Source organism: Papio anubis, chromosome 19, assembly GCF_008728515.1.
Source record: "Papio anubis isolate 15944 chromosome 19, Panubis1.0, whole genome shotgun sequence".
NCBI classification, from domain to species: Eukaryota; Metazoa; Chordata; class Mammalia; order Primates; family Cercopithecidae; genus Papio; species Papio anubis.
The window spans coordinates 9,208,664-9,225,986 of record NC_044994.1 but is presented as its reverse complement, the minus strand read 5'-3'; the positions used below and the strand labels follow the sequence as shown (position 1 = coordinate 9,225,986).

The window sequence follows — 17,323 nt, the reverse complement described above, 5'->3', positions numbered from 1 at the left end:
TCGTTTTCTGTCAATGGCAAGCTAAAAACCCACATTTAGAAAATATGACTATTCATTTGCTTAATTATCACATAAACTATTTTTTAAAACTGGAATCAGTCACTAACAAATCCTGCTTGGCTGTTTCCTCTGTCTGGACTCCTCCCCACTGGGATTTTTCCACTGAACTTTATGACATACAGTAGCCCCTCCCTCCCCATCCATAGGAGATAACATGCCAAGATCCTCAGTGGATGCCTGATGCCCCAAATAGAACCAAACCCTATAAATAAATAAATAAATAAATAAATAAATAAATAAATACACCCCCCCCCCAAGTAACAACAAAGTTATTACGTCCAGTTCTTCTATAAAATAAATATCAACTTGCCATCTCTTTGTAAAACTGCATATCTAGTTATATTTTTTCAGGTATAAACAAAAATACCTATTTTTGCAAGGTATTTGTATGCCATAGAGTTATTATCTTTGAATCCAAGCAGGAAGGCTTAGCAAAGGCTCTGTACAGAAACCTGTCGTGTCTTGTATCAGGCTACAATTTTTTTTAAGTCAGATTTCTCAAAAACTGGCACAGCAGTTGGATATAAATGGCTTCTGAAGATACATCACATCTGTCCAAAAATGAAAATCATTTTTCATGCCCAGCAATTGTGAACTTTCCAAATTGCTCTGTGAAAGTGTTTTATTCTCATGCAACGAAAGGCAAAAAAACCCAAAACCAGTGACGGGGGAAAAAATAACAATTCCTATACAACCACTATATGCTTTTGATTCAGATAGTTCAATGCTCAATATGTCATTTTTTATATTCTTTTTTACTTTTCTGACTTTTGAATCAATATGCAAAATGCGAACTGGATTATTCAAAGGTAGAAGAAGAAATGCTGCTTCTGATGAAACCTTGCTACAGGACGTGGGAAGGGAGTGACAGCTACCGAGTCCTGGGTTCACGCGATTCTCCTGCCTCAGCCTCCTGAGCAGCTGGGACTACAGGCGCCCACCATCACGCCCGGCTAAGTTTTAAAAATATTTTTAGTAGAGACGGGGTTTCACCATGTTAGCCAGGATGGTCTCGAACTCCTGACCTTGTGATCTGCCCGCCTTGGCCTCCCAAAGGGCTGGGATTACCGGCCTAAGCCGCTGCGCCCGGCCGCCACTGAATCTCTTTAGACTCCACTTGCGCTCCAGGCTTCTCTTGACTTCATTCCTCTCCTCACTCTAGTGGAAGTAGAAACTTTTTGTATAATAACAAATGGAAGTTATGCCATGAGTGGGATTCATGTTCCCATGGTAGAGATGGGTTTGTTTAGTAGTTGTTTCAAGCTGAAGAATGACAGTGTCCACCACCCTCCCAGGAATAGGAACCTTTAGGCGAATGAGTCTCCTCACCGGACCAAGGGAACAGTAGTAGCAGGACGGAGTTGGATCATGCACGGACAGGGAGGTAGAGGAGAAGAGAAGAGCTCCAAAGGTTAGAAGGATTCTTAGACTCCCATATCTGGCTGACTTTCTAATGACTGAAGATGTAAAAAGGGCAAGTCATGATCTGCACTACTTACAAGATGAGGCAAGTTCTGTTCTAGAACTTGAGCATGTCTGTGATCCACAAGGAGCATAATTGTCTTGTTTTCTTGTAACAGACTCGACCACAGGACGTGATGCAGGGTTACACACCATTTCTCTAAATACTCCATTGAGATGGAAGTTTCTAATCAGATGATTCTTAATCTGATTTTACTTTGATTGCCACACAGTTTAGTGTAGTGTTTGCTTAGAAGCCGACATAGTAAAATAAAAGTAAAATCAGATTAAGAATCATCAGGGTTGCTGGGTACAGTGGCTCACACCTGTAATCCCAGCACTTTGGGAGGCCAAGGAGGGAGGATCTCTTGGGCCTATGAGTTCAAGGCCAGTCTGAACAACATGGGAAGACTCTGTCTCTACGAAAAAATGTTTAAAAATTAGTCGGGTGTGGTGGCACAGGCCTGTGGTCCCAGCTACTTGGGAGGCTGAGGTTGGGGTAATGCTTGAGCCTGAGAGGTCAAGGATGCAGTGAGCCATGATCGTGTCACTGCGCTTCAGCCTGAGTGACAGTGACACTCTGTGTAAAAATAAATGAATAAAATTTAAAAAGATAAAGAATCATGAGGGCACTTATGGCAGTTATCAGAAGGCAAGACATTCCACATAGTGTTAGGTTTCGCTGTTTACAGTAGAAAACCCAAACTAATAGTGGCCTAAACATAGAGATGCAACCCTCAAGAAAAGCTGTCCAGAGCTGGGCAGTTAGGTGCTGGTATTTTGGTTCTTTGGTATCCAGGGGCCTAGGTGCCTACTATCTTTAGGCTCTCCCTTTCCAGAGCCAGCCTCCAAATTTAAGGTCCCCTCATATTCCGAGACAGTTGCTGTAGTGCCAGCCTTCAAGCACAAGGCCAAAAGAGGAAGGAATGAAGCAGTTGAGGCAACAAAAAGCACAGGAATCATACAACTGTGTGGAATGTATATATTTTTTGCTTCCAACTTTATTTATCAAATTTTCCATGCTATTGGTCCTTTCAGGAGTTGCTCCTTAGCTCCTCTATTCTCATGTGAAAGGAGGTGGGGATGTTACTACTTCAAGATCCACATCTTTTTCCTGTCCCTTTATTCTCATTAATGACTTAGCTGATTCATCAAATGTCTACTGAGCACCTATTAATCATAGGCCCTTGGCTAGTCATCGGAAACACAAGGATGAAAAAAAAAAAAAAAATCCCTCTGGCCAGGCACAGTGGCTGACACCTGTAATCCCAGCACTTTGAGAGGCCGAGGCAAGTGGATCACCTGAGGTCAGAAGTTTGAGACTAGCCTGACCAACATGGTGAAACCCCGTCTCTACTAAAAATGTAAAAATTAGCTGGTTGTGGTGACGTGCACCTGTAATCCCAGCTACTCGGGAGGCTGAGGCAGGAGAATCGCTTGAACCCGGGAGGTGGAGGTTGCAGCGAGCAGAGATTGCACCACTGCACTCCAGCCTGGGAGACAGAGCAAGACTTTGTCTTAAAAAAAAAAAATCCCTGCCTGTCATCAGACGCTGTCTGTCTAGTTGTAAAGAGGTCATGAGCATGGTGACCCCACTTTTATAAGTGCCACCAGAAGGGAGAGGGCATGGGAGAGAAAAGGCTCAAAGGGGCTACAGCTGGGCTTTTCTGAAGTGAGAGAAGCCTTCCCAGAAGACTTGATGTAGGTAAAAGGCTGTTTAGAGACTTTCTAGATTATCAAGGGGATGTGCATATTTCAGACGGAGCAATAGTACCTACAAGGGCAGCAATAAACGAAATAGCCATAGTTTGGGATGGATAGAGTGTAGAATTTGGCAGTGGAGAGGGGGCTGATAACAGTCCTCTGGGCCAGGCATGGTGGCTCATGTCTGTAATCCCAGCACTTTGGGAGGCTGAGTCAGGAGGACTGCTTGAGCTCAGGAGTTCAAGACCAGCCTGGGCAACATAGTGAAACCTTGTCTCTACCAAAAAATAAAAATAAAAAAAATTAGCTGGACGTGGTGGTGCAAGCCTGTGGTCCCAGCTACTTGGGAGGCTGAGGTGAGAAGTTCCTTTGAGCCTAGGAGGTCAAGCCTGCAGTGAGCCATGATCACACCACTGAACTCCAGCCTGGGTGAGTTCAGTGGTGTGAACATGACCCTGTCTCAAACAACAACAAAACAAAACCAAACAAATTAAAAAAAATTTTTCTATTTACTCAGAGAAAATAGCAGGCACGAGCATAAGCACCCAAAGTCATGATGCATCTCCAAATGTGATGACATCTGTATCCACCTTTATTTCTTATTGTGGCATCTCAGCTCCCCACACCCAACAGAACAGTTGACTCTACAATGTCCTTGGGCATCTATCTCTCCCTTTCATCCCTCTAACACTACTTCATTTCAAGCCCGATTCCTTTCCACCTGGTGATTACCAAAGCCTCCTAACTGCTTCCAGCCTCAGCGCCATTCCCACCTCTCCTGGCCTCTTCAGTATCCTCCCCCAGCCAAGGGAGTGAATGTTCTGAAATGCACATCTGCTTGTTACACCCCTGTCTACACAGAGCACACACTTTAGTGGATCTCCATGGTCCCAAGGTAAAGTTCAGGCTCCTCAGAGCAGCACTGATGGTTCTGACTGACACCTCTGCCCACGGGCCAGCCCCCACTCTGACACTTCCACACAAAGAATCCCCCAGCCACTGCAAAAAACATCTGCCGCTGTATAACTGCACCACAGCCTCACAACACAGAACGGCACCGGGGAGAGCTTCAGGGGCCAGGCCTGGGCATGAGACATACTCCTTTTCAGGTTCCACTGGCTATCCCAAGCTGCAAAGGGGGCCTGGGAAATGCAGTCTGGCTGTGGCACAAGAGGAAGAGAAAGAGAAAGCTGGTCTTGCTGAGCAGCAGGCTGTCTGCTGTGGGTCCTCTAAACTGGTCTACGTATTTGACATTTGTCTTTTTATTCTATAAATTTTCTTTGACTATCTTGTTAACAGATTGCTCCTGTTCTTCTTCTTCTTTTTTTTTCTTTTTTTTGAGACAGGGTCTCACTCTGTTACTCAGGCTGGAGTGCAGTGGCATGATCACAGTTCACCGCAGCCTCGACCTAATGGACTCAAGGGATCCTCCTACCTCAGCCACCTGAGTAGCTGGGACAACAGGCATGTGCCATTAAGGCCAGCTAATTAAAAATAATTTATTTTATAGACCGGGGGTCTCATTATGTTGCTCAGGCTGGTCTTGAACTCCTGAGCTCAAGCAATCCTCCTGCCTCGTCCTTCCAAAGTACAGGGATTACAGGTATGAGCCGTCGGGCCTGGCCTTATTTATATTCTCATATTGTGATTGCAATATCCTCTCAATGTTCTGTGAAAACTAATTTAGTAATACCAAGTTGTAGTTTCTAAAAGTTTTCTTATTTAAAAAAATTCTTTCTGTTTCCATTGGGGTCATTTATTCTGAATGTTCATTTTTAGCTCTAGTGTGTCCTGCGCTGTTGGGGTACCTCAAATCATGATTGCTAATGCTTGCTTATTGTTTACCAGGTACTATTATAAGCATTTACATATGCAATCATTTGATATTTAAATAACCTCTCTAAGGTAAGGACTATTACTAACCTCAATATAGAGATAAGGAAACTGAGGCGCAGGGTTTTCCTTACAGAGGTAAGGAAACTGATCTGCGCCCAGGTCCACACAGTTAGTAAGTGAAGGAGTTGGATCCAAATCCAGACAGTCCGACCCTACAGTCTTCCTTTCAAATGGGTAGTGCACTTTGGATATCTGTTTATGGTTAAAAGTTTCAAGCACTAAATTAGTCAACGTAGGCAGTTGTCAGAGGCTTTCTCTGCTTTTGTGTAAAGAGGACAAATCACAATAATAATTTCGATGTGCTCTATTCTCCTCAACTCTCTGACATTTCTTTTTCCTTTTCAGTGCAGGTTTCTCATACTTCATGGAGAAATAGAAAGGACCAGATGACAGCCACCACACATTTTTGTCCCCATTGCTATAAGATGCTTCTAACCATCGTAAAATTACGAAACACTGAATTCCTTAAAAGTTGTCCACTTGTGGATTTATCTGATGGTAACTATTAAATATTTAAAAGTAACTTTAATGAATCTACTTGTGATGATTGTGTGAGTAATCTATTCTCTGAATTCCACCAAAAAACCATTTTATGACCAAAGTCATAACGAACATATTTCTATAGTCCTAAGCTGGCAAGATAAATAGAGATCTGCTTATAATATAAACAACATATTTATTCCTAAACTAATAAGATGATTATCAATCTGTAAAAGACCACGAAAATCAATACCATATATTCGGCTATACTTGCTGAGAATTTTGGAAACATGTCTGTTCTTTTTTATTTGTGTTCTGGAAGATACTTAGCCCACTTTTTTTTTTTTTTTTTTTTTGAGACAGAGTCTTGCTCTTGTTGCCCAGGCTGGAGTGCAGTGGCATGATCTCGGCTCACTGCATCCTCTACCTCCTGGGTTCAAGCAATACTCCTGCCTCAGCCTCCTAAGTAGCTGGGACTATAGGAGCGCGCCACCACGCCCAGCTAATTTTTGTATTTTTAGTAGAGGCGGGGTTTCACCATGTTGGCCAGATGGTCTCGATCTTTTGACCTCATGATCCGCCCGCCTCGGCCTGCTTAGCCCACTTTTAAGGACAAGTCCAGCTGTCCTTATCCTTCACAGCAAATAACAAACATAGTGATTAGTGGGGGAGAAGAGATGTTGGTCAAGGGGTACAAAAGTATAGTCAGATAAAAGGAATATGTTCTAGTATTTGATAGAATAGTAGGCAAATTATAGTTAACAAAAATTTATTGTACACTTCAAAGTAGCTAGAAGCAAAGAATTGTAATGTCCCCAACACAAAGAAAAGATAAATGTTTGGGGTGACAGTATCTCAATTACTCTGATTTGATCATTACACATTGTATGCAGGTATCAAAATATCACATATCCCCCCAAAATATGTACAATTGTTGTATATTAATAAAAATAAATACAAACAAGAAGACCAAAAAAGTAATTAATTATAGTGTAATTATTAGCCTAGGGCCAATCTGGATAAGCACCTGTTCAACACCATATCCTCATTTTCTGGCACCCCGTAGACACTGCAGAAGTATTTTTGAATGGTCTTGCAGAGGTTCTACCCCGCCCTCACCAGGTGCAGGTGGATGCCAGGTGCCAGCCCGGGACAGGCTCTAAGCTCTAAAGAGTGTGTCGGTGGATGGTGCGCTTTGATCTTTTAGTTCATACGGCTCTGCCTTTGATTAACAGCACAGAACACTGGGCCCAGACTCTTGCCAGAAGATGCCTTTGAACTGTTTGCTGCTCACCTTTTAGTGAAAGCTCTTGACACAAATATTAAAGAAAAGTGTTTAAAGGACGTGCGGTCAATGCATTCCTGACGGTGAGTCTTTCGTGGATTGAAAGCTCTGAAGTCCCACACTGGAAAAACACTTCGAGACCTACACAGATAATGGTGTGTACAACTTCAGAGGCCTGTGCTGTCTCTTGAAGTGCATATTGATGCCCTAGACAGTTCTGTCATGATAAAAAACAGGCTTCAGTTTTTTCCATCTCTAATCAATTGGTAGTGAAGACCAAGAGCACTGTTTTGAAATGGATCTGAGTCCAGTTTGGTGTAAGCAGAAAAGAGTTCTATGATGGATCCACACACCCTAAGTTGGGTTGAGAAAGCTGCTGGGCCATGGGCTATGATTTTGATATCCTTACTCTGGAAATTAAGGTAGACTACTAGCAAGTTGTGTATGTTGACCACACACTTTCTAATTTATCCAGAACATTGCTTCCATTGAGTTGGACTTGGTCATTATATCCTCAGTTTGCATTCAGGGAAAGTTTCCCATGACACCTGCCTTCACTTTTTTGTCAGAATGTCATCGAAAAACACTGGCCATGTCAGATAAAATGTCCTTGTCAGACCTAAGTGTCAGGAAAATCTTTGCTTCACTGAAGAATTTTATTCTTTCAGGACAAAATATGAATGACATAATATACAGTATTCCTCTTTGCTTCTGCTTTTAGGAATATCAGCTTAATGTCAATAATTGCATAGCATACTATAACAAAAATCATACAATGATACTAATTTTTATTTATATCTCTATCCATGAATCTATCCCACTGTTGAGTTAACAATTCTTATAAGCCACTCCAAATTCTTTGTGGAACAAATCAAGATATATAAAGGTAAACAAATAATATTGTATAGATGTTAATATTTTAATTCTCCCATGAAAAATAAAAGTTCGCCTTCCTTTGGCTTCAGAAAATTCATTAATTTTCCAGATTTAAGACTGAAGAGTAATGAACACATGCTATCAGCAGATTTAAGTATCTGACTAACGACAGTTCAAGCCTTCCCTTTCATATTCCTCTCCAGTATGACTGAATAACTTCTTTTCCCTAGAGACAGATATTTAGCCTTAAATTTTATTAGAAGGAGAAAGAACAAAAAATTTTAAAATATCAAAGCAATATAAATCTACAGTGGTATTCAGAGTTGTTCATTTTTAATAGAAATAAATTACTAGTTCAAATAACTTCTCCAAAACAAGTTTCCCAGCCCACCAAAGCAGCCGCTGGTGAGCAGCCTCACCTGTTACCATTAGTCTTTTCTTGTCACACTTCCCTATTTAAGTGTGGAATTGTTCCCAGTTCAAAGATACATGGGAGGGAAGTGGCTGGATGGGTAGGATGCACAGAAAACCTCGTGTATATTCTCTGGGAGAAGCTTCTGTAGAAGAATCTAAGAGGCCACAGCAGATGACCTCTGGGGAGGTTTGTGGCTATCATCATGAAGAAAGACTTAACTGTTACACAAATCTTTGCAATACTTTTCTTCTGAATTTCTTAGGCCCAGAAGGCTCTACTGCTCAAGTTCATTTTAAAGCACACTGGTTTCAAAACCTGCATAAGTGTTCACTGAATTAAAAAAATTCTTTCTCAAGCTCTAGGTATGCTGACAAGTTCGGTAGACCGGAAGTGTGATACTTCTACCCGAGAGCCTCCCACAGAGTCAGCACCTCAAGGGAGAAGGCAGGGGCCCTGAGCTCCGTCCCGGGTCAGTGCTTTACTTCCTGTGTGATCTCTGCAAAGTTATTTAGTCAACCTCTCAGTCTCAGTTTTCTCATACATAAAGTAGGGATAAAAGTCATATCCAACTTGCAGATTGTGCAGATTAAATGCATGTCATGTAAAGCACATGGAGTGTACTAAATGCTCAATAAATACCAGTTCCCTCCCTTCACCTTTCAGCCCCTCGTCTCCCCAGCAATATTTTCAGATGAAGAAGAGGTGAGAATTTTCAGTCTTATTTACACCAAAGATCACGTTTCGTTAGTCAAAATAAAAGTGACCGTATAATCTAAGGACATAAGTGAGTTATGTGGTCTGAGAACAGGACAGAATAATTAAAAGCAGGCTTGTGCTGAAAACCTGGAAATATGCTGCACATCATGTCTGCATCCTTCCCTCACGCCTCCTTCTCTCTCCCACAGGGTTGTAGAGCAAAGAAAGTAGAACTCAGGGCAGGGCTTGTGTCTGTTTTGTTCACTGGTGTACCCCAAGTGTGGAGAATCCTATAGATTTAATGCTCAATAGATATTTGATAAACTGAATTAAATACTCAGAAAGAAAGCAGAAATGTTTTGGGACTTCATATCCTGTTTTCCCTGCAGTTCAGCATAAATAAAATAATTATTTCTAACAAAAAAGTTAAAGAAAGTCTTTAATTTTCTACCACAGGAAAAGGTATTAGATTTGTATTCATTTTCCTCAAGCACATACCCAAAAAAAATCCCCCCAAATAAATAAACATCAGTAAACGATTTCTGGAAACCCAATGTAGCAATAGGTTACAAATAAAGCAAAGAGTGCCCCTGCTCAAACTGCTGTTTATCTTGCAAGGGCCTTCCAGGGTGGAGCTCTCTCACCCTCTCTCGGCCCAGCCTTAAACTTCACTCTAAGTAAGCAGAATACAGCTGAGACAAGAGGAAGTAGTTCATTTGCATAATACAAACAAAGACACCCAGGTGAATGGTTTGCCACTTATCAATGTTTGCTTTGCTCATTAGTGAAACAATCTACCAGTAAGTCTACCTAAAGTCTAATAGGCTATACTTTTTTTTTCCTCAGAAAGTTGGTCAATGGAGAAGGCATCAGTTGGCAACATTCGGTTGGACCAGTTAATGATGGTTTGCTTTTCAAAAGATACTAGCAGAGAGCATTAATCTTATCACTCTCTTTAAGTATAATCTGGACGCAGAGAATCACTCACATGCTTTAAGTTAGGTTGCAAAGTTTTGGGGGAAAATGTCAGAGATTTTGTTTTGTTTTTGGATGTCTGGCATCGGATAAGCAATGGATATTTTGGGAGCCCAAATATCCATTGTTTCTCTGGATACTAAAAATGATTATATTAATAGAAATAGCAGGGACTGTGAAGATTGGCTGTGATAAGTGATGCTGTGGTTTACTCTTAGATTTGCTTCCATGGAGGTTTGACTGTGAGATGGAGATCTGTGGAGAGTTCCACTGGGTCGTGCTCTGGGCAAAACCACTATGACAGCAGTGAAGGAAGAAGGATCAGGTGGGAGGGGCATGTTGGAGTCCTGAGCCGGGATGCCCTTCAGAACTGGCCCAAACTGAAGCAGTGGGGATGAGTCTCAGTGGCCAGACATTGGATGTGGGCTGCCCAGGGAGGACGCATGACCTCGTGTGAGGCAGCTCCCTTTGGCCAAAGGCAATTTTCCAGAAGGGATGCAGCTGAGGGCTGTCAGCTTCCACCAATTCCAGCAGCTGGCAGAAAGAGTACCTTGGCTCTGAAGGAGTATCTATGTCGCCAACTACAGCATCCACTAAAACTGGCAAGTTTAAATAAAATATTTAGGAATGAGTACTTCCTATGTAACCTGCATATAAAGGCCATTTAACAAATATTTGTCAAATGAATAAATGAGTGGTTATTAGGATAGAAGAATGATAAGTAGTGGATTTAAACCCCAACAGAAGGGATTTAAATAAGGCTAAAGACAAATACAGAACTATAATAATGAACCACTCAGAGCAGAAGAACTTCCAGTCTAGATAGCTGTATTATGACTTCATCATTGGATTTAGTTACTCGAATTCTGAATTTAAGCCTTACAGCAAAAGTAGAGGGAAAAGATGGAAAAAGGACTCTGATTTTGGGGATCAAGGTTCAACAAGTGAGGGTCCCCCACTCACTTGGAAAGGGCTATCATTCTACTACATTAGAATTTGCCAGAAAAACTCAAGGCTTTAAAAAGGAAATAATTAGTCTGTGTGAAGCAGCTGAAAGAAGTGAAAAACATCATTGATTGAATTTTTCCAAAATTAATGACTCTTCCTGCTTGGAGCCCTTTCAACTAAGGTAATCAACATCTAAAGTTCTTGTGAAGGTCATTTCTGAGCACAGTCTATTCTGCTCCATCGAATGATCCAGTTCCTCTCCGTCTGAGTGTCTGGGCATGCTCATCATGCAGCCAGCTATCTAATCACAAAGACATTTTCCTGACACTACACATTAGAAGATGCCCCTTACTTTATAAAGTTATATAAATTAGAATCTATTTTATCCAGGGGCTTATATGGTTAATTTCAAAGATGCTTTGTCTCCTTTTCTCAGTGGTCTTCATACCAAAATAGATTCTAACAGCCTATAAACACTTCCGTTGCTTAAGATTTATCTGATTAAAAGCTTATAAATACATATTTTCATATATTTACAAGATATAATTTTTTATGCAAAAGAGTCTTCTCTTAAAATGAAAAGTCCTTTTAGTTTTCATTACACAAATGTATATCTTCCAGACTTGACTTTACAACTCTTCAATATCTTTGGGGAAGAATATTCTGTCCATATAAAGCAAATATAACTTATTAGCACCTCACGAATTTGTTTTTGTAGCTTAGGATAGTCAGGTTGTTTGGGGGAATTTGTTCTAATGATTAAAATATTTTGTTCTAATTATTAGAATATATCATGTAACTAGATTGCAGGATCAAATTTTAACCAGGGTCCCTGGCTATGCCTGTCCAGGGAATCTAGGAAAGGAGACACATAGCACACACACACACACACACACACCCTTCCCTCCCAAAACCTGAAATTTCACCAAGAACAAAGTATATGACTTATAAAGGGAATATAATTTTATATATTTCAGAGAGACATAATACATCAATCAATACATGTAAGATTTACATGGGTTTGATCTGGAAGGGTGGGACAACTCACCCTTTATGTAGATTTAAACATATTCTGATTGGCAGCTGGTTGAAAGAGTTATTATCTGTAGAAAGGAATGTCTGGGTTATGATAGGGGATGTGAAGACCTAGGTTTTATCACGCAGATGAAGCCTCCAAGTAGCATGCTTCAGACAGAACAGACTGTAAATGTTTCTCCCCAGACTTAAAGTCTGTGTTGATGTTAATGCTGGAGGGGTATCGTGAGACTGTCCAACCCCCCCAGTTCCTGTCATGGCCTGAGCCAGTCTTTCAGGTTAAATTTTAGAGCACCTGGCTGAGGAGGGAGCCCATTCAAATGGTTGTGGGAGGCCTTTGAATTTTATTTTTGGCTTATCGTCCCAAGGTTTAGCTATATGAATAATAATTCTATGCTTTTAAAATGTTAATTCATTCATTCTACAGACTTTCTGAGTACCATTATGTGCCAGGTCCTGGGCTGAGGAGGAGGACCTCATATAAATCAGGACTTGATATAGTTTGGATATATGTCCCCATCAAATCTCATGTTGAAATAAAATCCTCGGTGTTGGAGGTGGAGCCTGTGAAACCGCCTTTGCAAAAATTATAACTGAGGAAATTATGACAGGGAAAGAGACCTGACCTAACCAGCTCCATCTTGCTTCTAACCTCTCAGCTGTCCTTGTTTATTCCTGGGTGTAGGCCAAACTAACCTTGGGAAGGAATTTAGTTCATAGTTTAACTTTGAAATAAAGATGATAATAAACCCTCTACTTACCTGGGGACCAGTCTGCCCTTGTAGGACGAACAAATTAGTTACAAGATTAGAAATTACAGTTAGGAGCCATACAGCCTCTGGTTGCGAGTCTGAACCTCCCCAGCTTGCTCCTGGGAATAGCATTACTGTTGTAAAGCCTAAGATCAGTGCTAGAGATACTTTGCAGACCCCGTGTTCTGTTCGGATGGACCAGCTGACGCCACCCAGACTGATAATCTGGCTCAGCCAGCTCTGCAGTCCCACCCATGAATAGTAGACAGCAAGAAAAACTCACTTCGATGCCTTATGATTTCATCTCCAACCCAAGCAATCAGCACTCCCCACTTCCTGAGCCCCTACTTGCCAAATTATCCTTAAAAACTCCGATCCCCAAGTTTTGGGGGAGACTGATTTAAGTAATAATAAAACTCCAGTCTCCTGTACAGACGGCTCTATGTGAATTACTCTTTTTGTATTGCAATTCCCTTGCCTTGATCAGCTCTGTCTAGGCAGTGGGCAAGGAGAATCCACTGAGCAGTTATACCTGGTGGGAGGTACTTGGGTCATCAGGGCAAATCCTTCATAGCTTGGGGCTGTCCTCTACACAGTGAGTGAGGTCTTGTGAGATCTGGTTGCTTAAAAGTGTGTGGTATCTCCCATTGTCTCTCTTTCTCTCTTGCTCCTGCTTTTGCCATGTGACATGCCTGCTCTTGCTTCACCTTCTGCCATGAGTAAAAGCTCCCTGAGGTCTCCCCAGAAGCCAAGCAGATGCTGGTGCTGTGCTTGTACAGCCTCCAGAACCTCAAGAGAATTAAACTCCTCTTTTTTGTAAAGTTGCCCAGTCTCAGGTATTTTTCTTTTCTTTTCTTTTCTTCTTTTCTTTTCCCTTCCCTTCCCTTTTCTTTCTTTTCTTTTCTCTTTTCTCTCTCTTTTTTTTTTTTGAGATCAAGTCTTGCTCTGTCGCCTAGGCTGGAGTACAATGGCACGATCTTGGGTCACCACAACCTCTGCCTCCTGGGTTCAAGCAATTCTCCTGCCTCAGCCTCCCGAGTAGCTGGGATTACAGGTATGGGCCACCATGCCAGGCTAGTTTTTGTATTTTTAGTAGAGAGAGGGTTTTCCCATGTTGGCCAGGCTGGTCTCGAACTCCTGACCTAAGGTGATCTGCCTGTCTTAGCCTCCCAAACTGCTGGGATTACAGGTGTAAGCCATCGTGCCCGGCCTCTCAGGTATTGTTTTATAGCAACACAAGAACAGACTAACATAGAACTCGAATGAATTAATTCTGTCCTCAACTGCAGTAACTGTAAGGAGGTATTATTACATTTTCTCTCCCCAAGTAAGAAAGACTAATCCTTTAAAACTACCGTAAGTTCTCATTGTATGAGACTCAAGTTGAGCTTTCATGAAGGCTCTCAAATAGAGTTGGTGTTTTTATGTTATTGTTCACATGTTCTTAATTTTGTTTTTTCCTCAACTTTTAAATGTTCAGAAAAGTTTTTTAAATATGGACTTTTGATAAGAAAATTTAAGATGATCATGAACTGCATGACATTTTATCATCATCAAGCTACAGAATGCTTCTATTTTGTTTCATTTACTTTGGTTTTACTTTTTTCTCTATTATCTTCTGTCTCTAATCTCACAGCCCCCTCCAACCATAGTCAGCTTTTATAATATATATGAAATATATACTATTTATAATATATATGTTCATCCATTCTACCTTTTACACACACACACACACACACACACAGAAGATGTGAAAAATTTTGGCATTCACTGTGCTTAATTTACATAGATGATACTGTGGTATAAGTATCTTTCTAACTTTTCTTATTCAACACTGTTTTTAAAGATCTACTCATGATGCTACATATAAGCATAAGTGATTGCTTTTTACATTCCATTACATGCCATGCTATTCATACATTGGTAAGTCTACTAACAGTAACAGCTCTACCATGACCATGAACACACCTTATCCTTGAGCACCTGAGTGATTCGTGGAGGGTATATTCAGCAGTAGAATTGTTGGATTGTTGGGTATATCCATACTAAATGTCAGCAAACTCAGTGAGATTATTTTCCCAAATAGCTCTATTAGATTATATTCTCACCAGCAAGGTATCAGGGATTCCACTTCTATATATCTTCACCAGCATTTGATGTTATGCAACTTTTTAGTTTTTGTCGATCTGATGATTATAGACTGACACTTTATCAATGATTTAATTAGTATTGTCCTAATTTTGAAAGAGTTTGGGCATCTTTTAATATTTACTACCGATTTAGGTTTCTCTTTCTGTGAATTGCCTATTCAGAGATATTGCTTATTTCTTTAGGTTTTCTTTCTTTTTCTCTTTTCTTTTTAAAAATGTGCCATATGGACAGTCTTTTTTAAATGCCTTTAACATTCGGAAAACTTTGGACTTTCCTAAGAGCTATACAAGTGTCATGGGTAAACTTTTTGCGTTGACTTTGACTTTCAAGAAATCTACAGCCATATCTCACATGTAATCACAGCTGTATTTTCCCTTTCAGCAAGTGTATTCGCATTCTTGTACTTTCTTGGAACCTAATTTTTGCATTCAATGTTATTATTAACTTTATTTTTATGTCTCTTGTCATAACCTAACTCAAAAGATGTTTTGAAGGAGTCAGGCATAAGTGAATCAATAAGCTTATTTTTTTTTCAAAATGTTCCAGTTTAATTTAAATTGGTCTTCTAGCTAGAACAAAATGTGTTCCCACTCACCTTAAAGTGACAATAGGCTTCTGAATTCCATGGCTGTAGGTGTCATCTAGTTCACAACACATTTTCAAATAGGAGATGGAAATGACCACAGAAGTCACCTGAAGCTGTTTAGGAGACACAGGCTGGAGCCTGGCATTAAATCTGGTTTTTCTTTTCTTTTTATTTATTAATGTAATTTAAAACATTTTTGGTGTCTATTTTGCTTAGTAGGAAAGGTTTATATATGGAGCACATGTCTGTGTGTGTATCTCTGTGTGAAAGTGTCTGTTTTTTGTAATGCTTATGTATTTTTCTTCCCCTCTCTCATTGGCATTTATCTTGATGTAATTGATGTGAGGTTTCTGGCCCTCATAAATTTCCTATTATTTCTGAAGCTTTGAAAAATTATTAAATCGAATTTAGAAGTGTAAAATTCCAACTCAAACTTTGGAAGTCAAGTTAAAACTCCTCTGTTTGGTAATCTCTGAGATGCTATATACAAATATCATCCTACTTACTAATTGTTCAGCTCTTTTCTTAAATCATACATGAATGACTTGTCAAAGATAAAGTACTGGCATCAGAAAGATTCTCAATATCAGGACTTGAAGGTCATGTTACACCTCAGTCTGGAGCTTCTGAGAATGGACCCCTGATCTCCTATCCTTGTAGAATCCACACTTTCCTGGTGAGGCCTAAACCACAGCTGGGCAGAACCCCATGTTCCTGACCTGGATCAAGGGAATGCTACCCCCACAATGGTGATACTAATGCTTTTTCATGGAAACTGGCTTCCAAGTTGAACAAGACAGGCAAAGGGGACATGGCAAATCCTCCTCTTACCACTTATGCTTAGAGTGACATGTCTGTTCATGTTCACAAGTTGGTGTAAAAGCAACTCACATGGCCATATCTGTCTAGAAGGGGTCAGGGGAGTGCAACTCTTTTATGTACCCAGAAAGGGGGAGAAATATTTGGTAAAGACTACTAATGACTACCACCATCTGCAACCCTCACTTTTTCTGACTATGATTATAATGATACCCTTTGCCTTTACAGAGTATAGCTGTGCCTAATCAAAGGGCACACCAGCCAGATCTAGAGATGAGAGTGACTTCTAAGGAGCATGGACTTCACCTGGGAAGGTGATGGGCTTGCTGGGGAGCTGTGGTGTTTGAGAGCCAAATGGTTGACTCATGAAACAGTAATCCAGGAGTGAAACAGAAACCGAGCTCTTAGGCAGGCAGTGCTACCAAGTCATCAATATGAAGGGACCAGGCAGAGAGCAGGAGACTCGGATACTGGGGAAATCAGACGAAACAAGAACCCACCTACCTGCCCTCTGTCCTCCTGACTCCCACAAGTACTTTTTGTGCACTTATGAAGTGGCAAGTACTATTTTAGGTTCTAGGGATTTAGCAGTGGAAAGACAAGTGGAGGAACTAAAACAATTAAAAAAGTGTCTGAGGACTTGAGTGTACACAGGGAGAGAGACCCTGTCAAAGGTCATGTGTGTGCACTCTACGCTGAGTATTTCATACCCATGGCTCATTTGAAACATGCAAGAACTCAAAGAGGTGAGTACTGCTATTACAGGTTAAGTATCCCAAATCCAAAAATCAGAAATCCAAAATACTCCAATGAGCATTTTTTTTGAGTGTCACATCAGTACTGAAAAATTTTCAGATTTTGGATTTTCAGATTTGGGATGTTGATCTGGTAAGTGGAATGCAAATATTCCAAAATCCCAAAAAATCTGAAATCTGAAGCACTTATAGCCCCAAGCATCTCAGATAAGGGACACTCAACCTATATAACCATTTTTTCAATGAGGCAACAGTCCTTCAGGGTGGTAAACGATTGCCCCATGGTCATGCAGTTGATCCAAGTCCTGGTTTTCTGACTCTAAAGGCCCTTTTCATTTTATTTTTGGACAATAACATTGTCATTTTTAACAGAACAAACATAAGTTTCCAGAGTTTAGATCTCTGCTTTCTAAGGTTACTGTTTTCCAT

General features: G+C 40.6%; 1 protein-coding gene across 3 annotated transcripts in view; it reads right to left on the bottom strand.

Moving 5' to 3' along the window:
• The window catches only part of LOC116271505 (disks large-associated protein 1-like), a 658,479-nt gene that overhangs the window by 204,223 nt on the left and 436,933 nt on the right, over window positions 1-17,323 (bottom strand). The window lies entirely within an intron of this gene.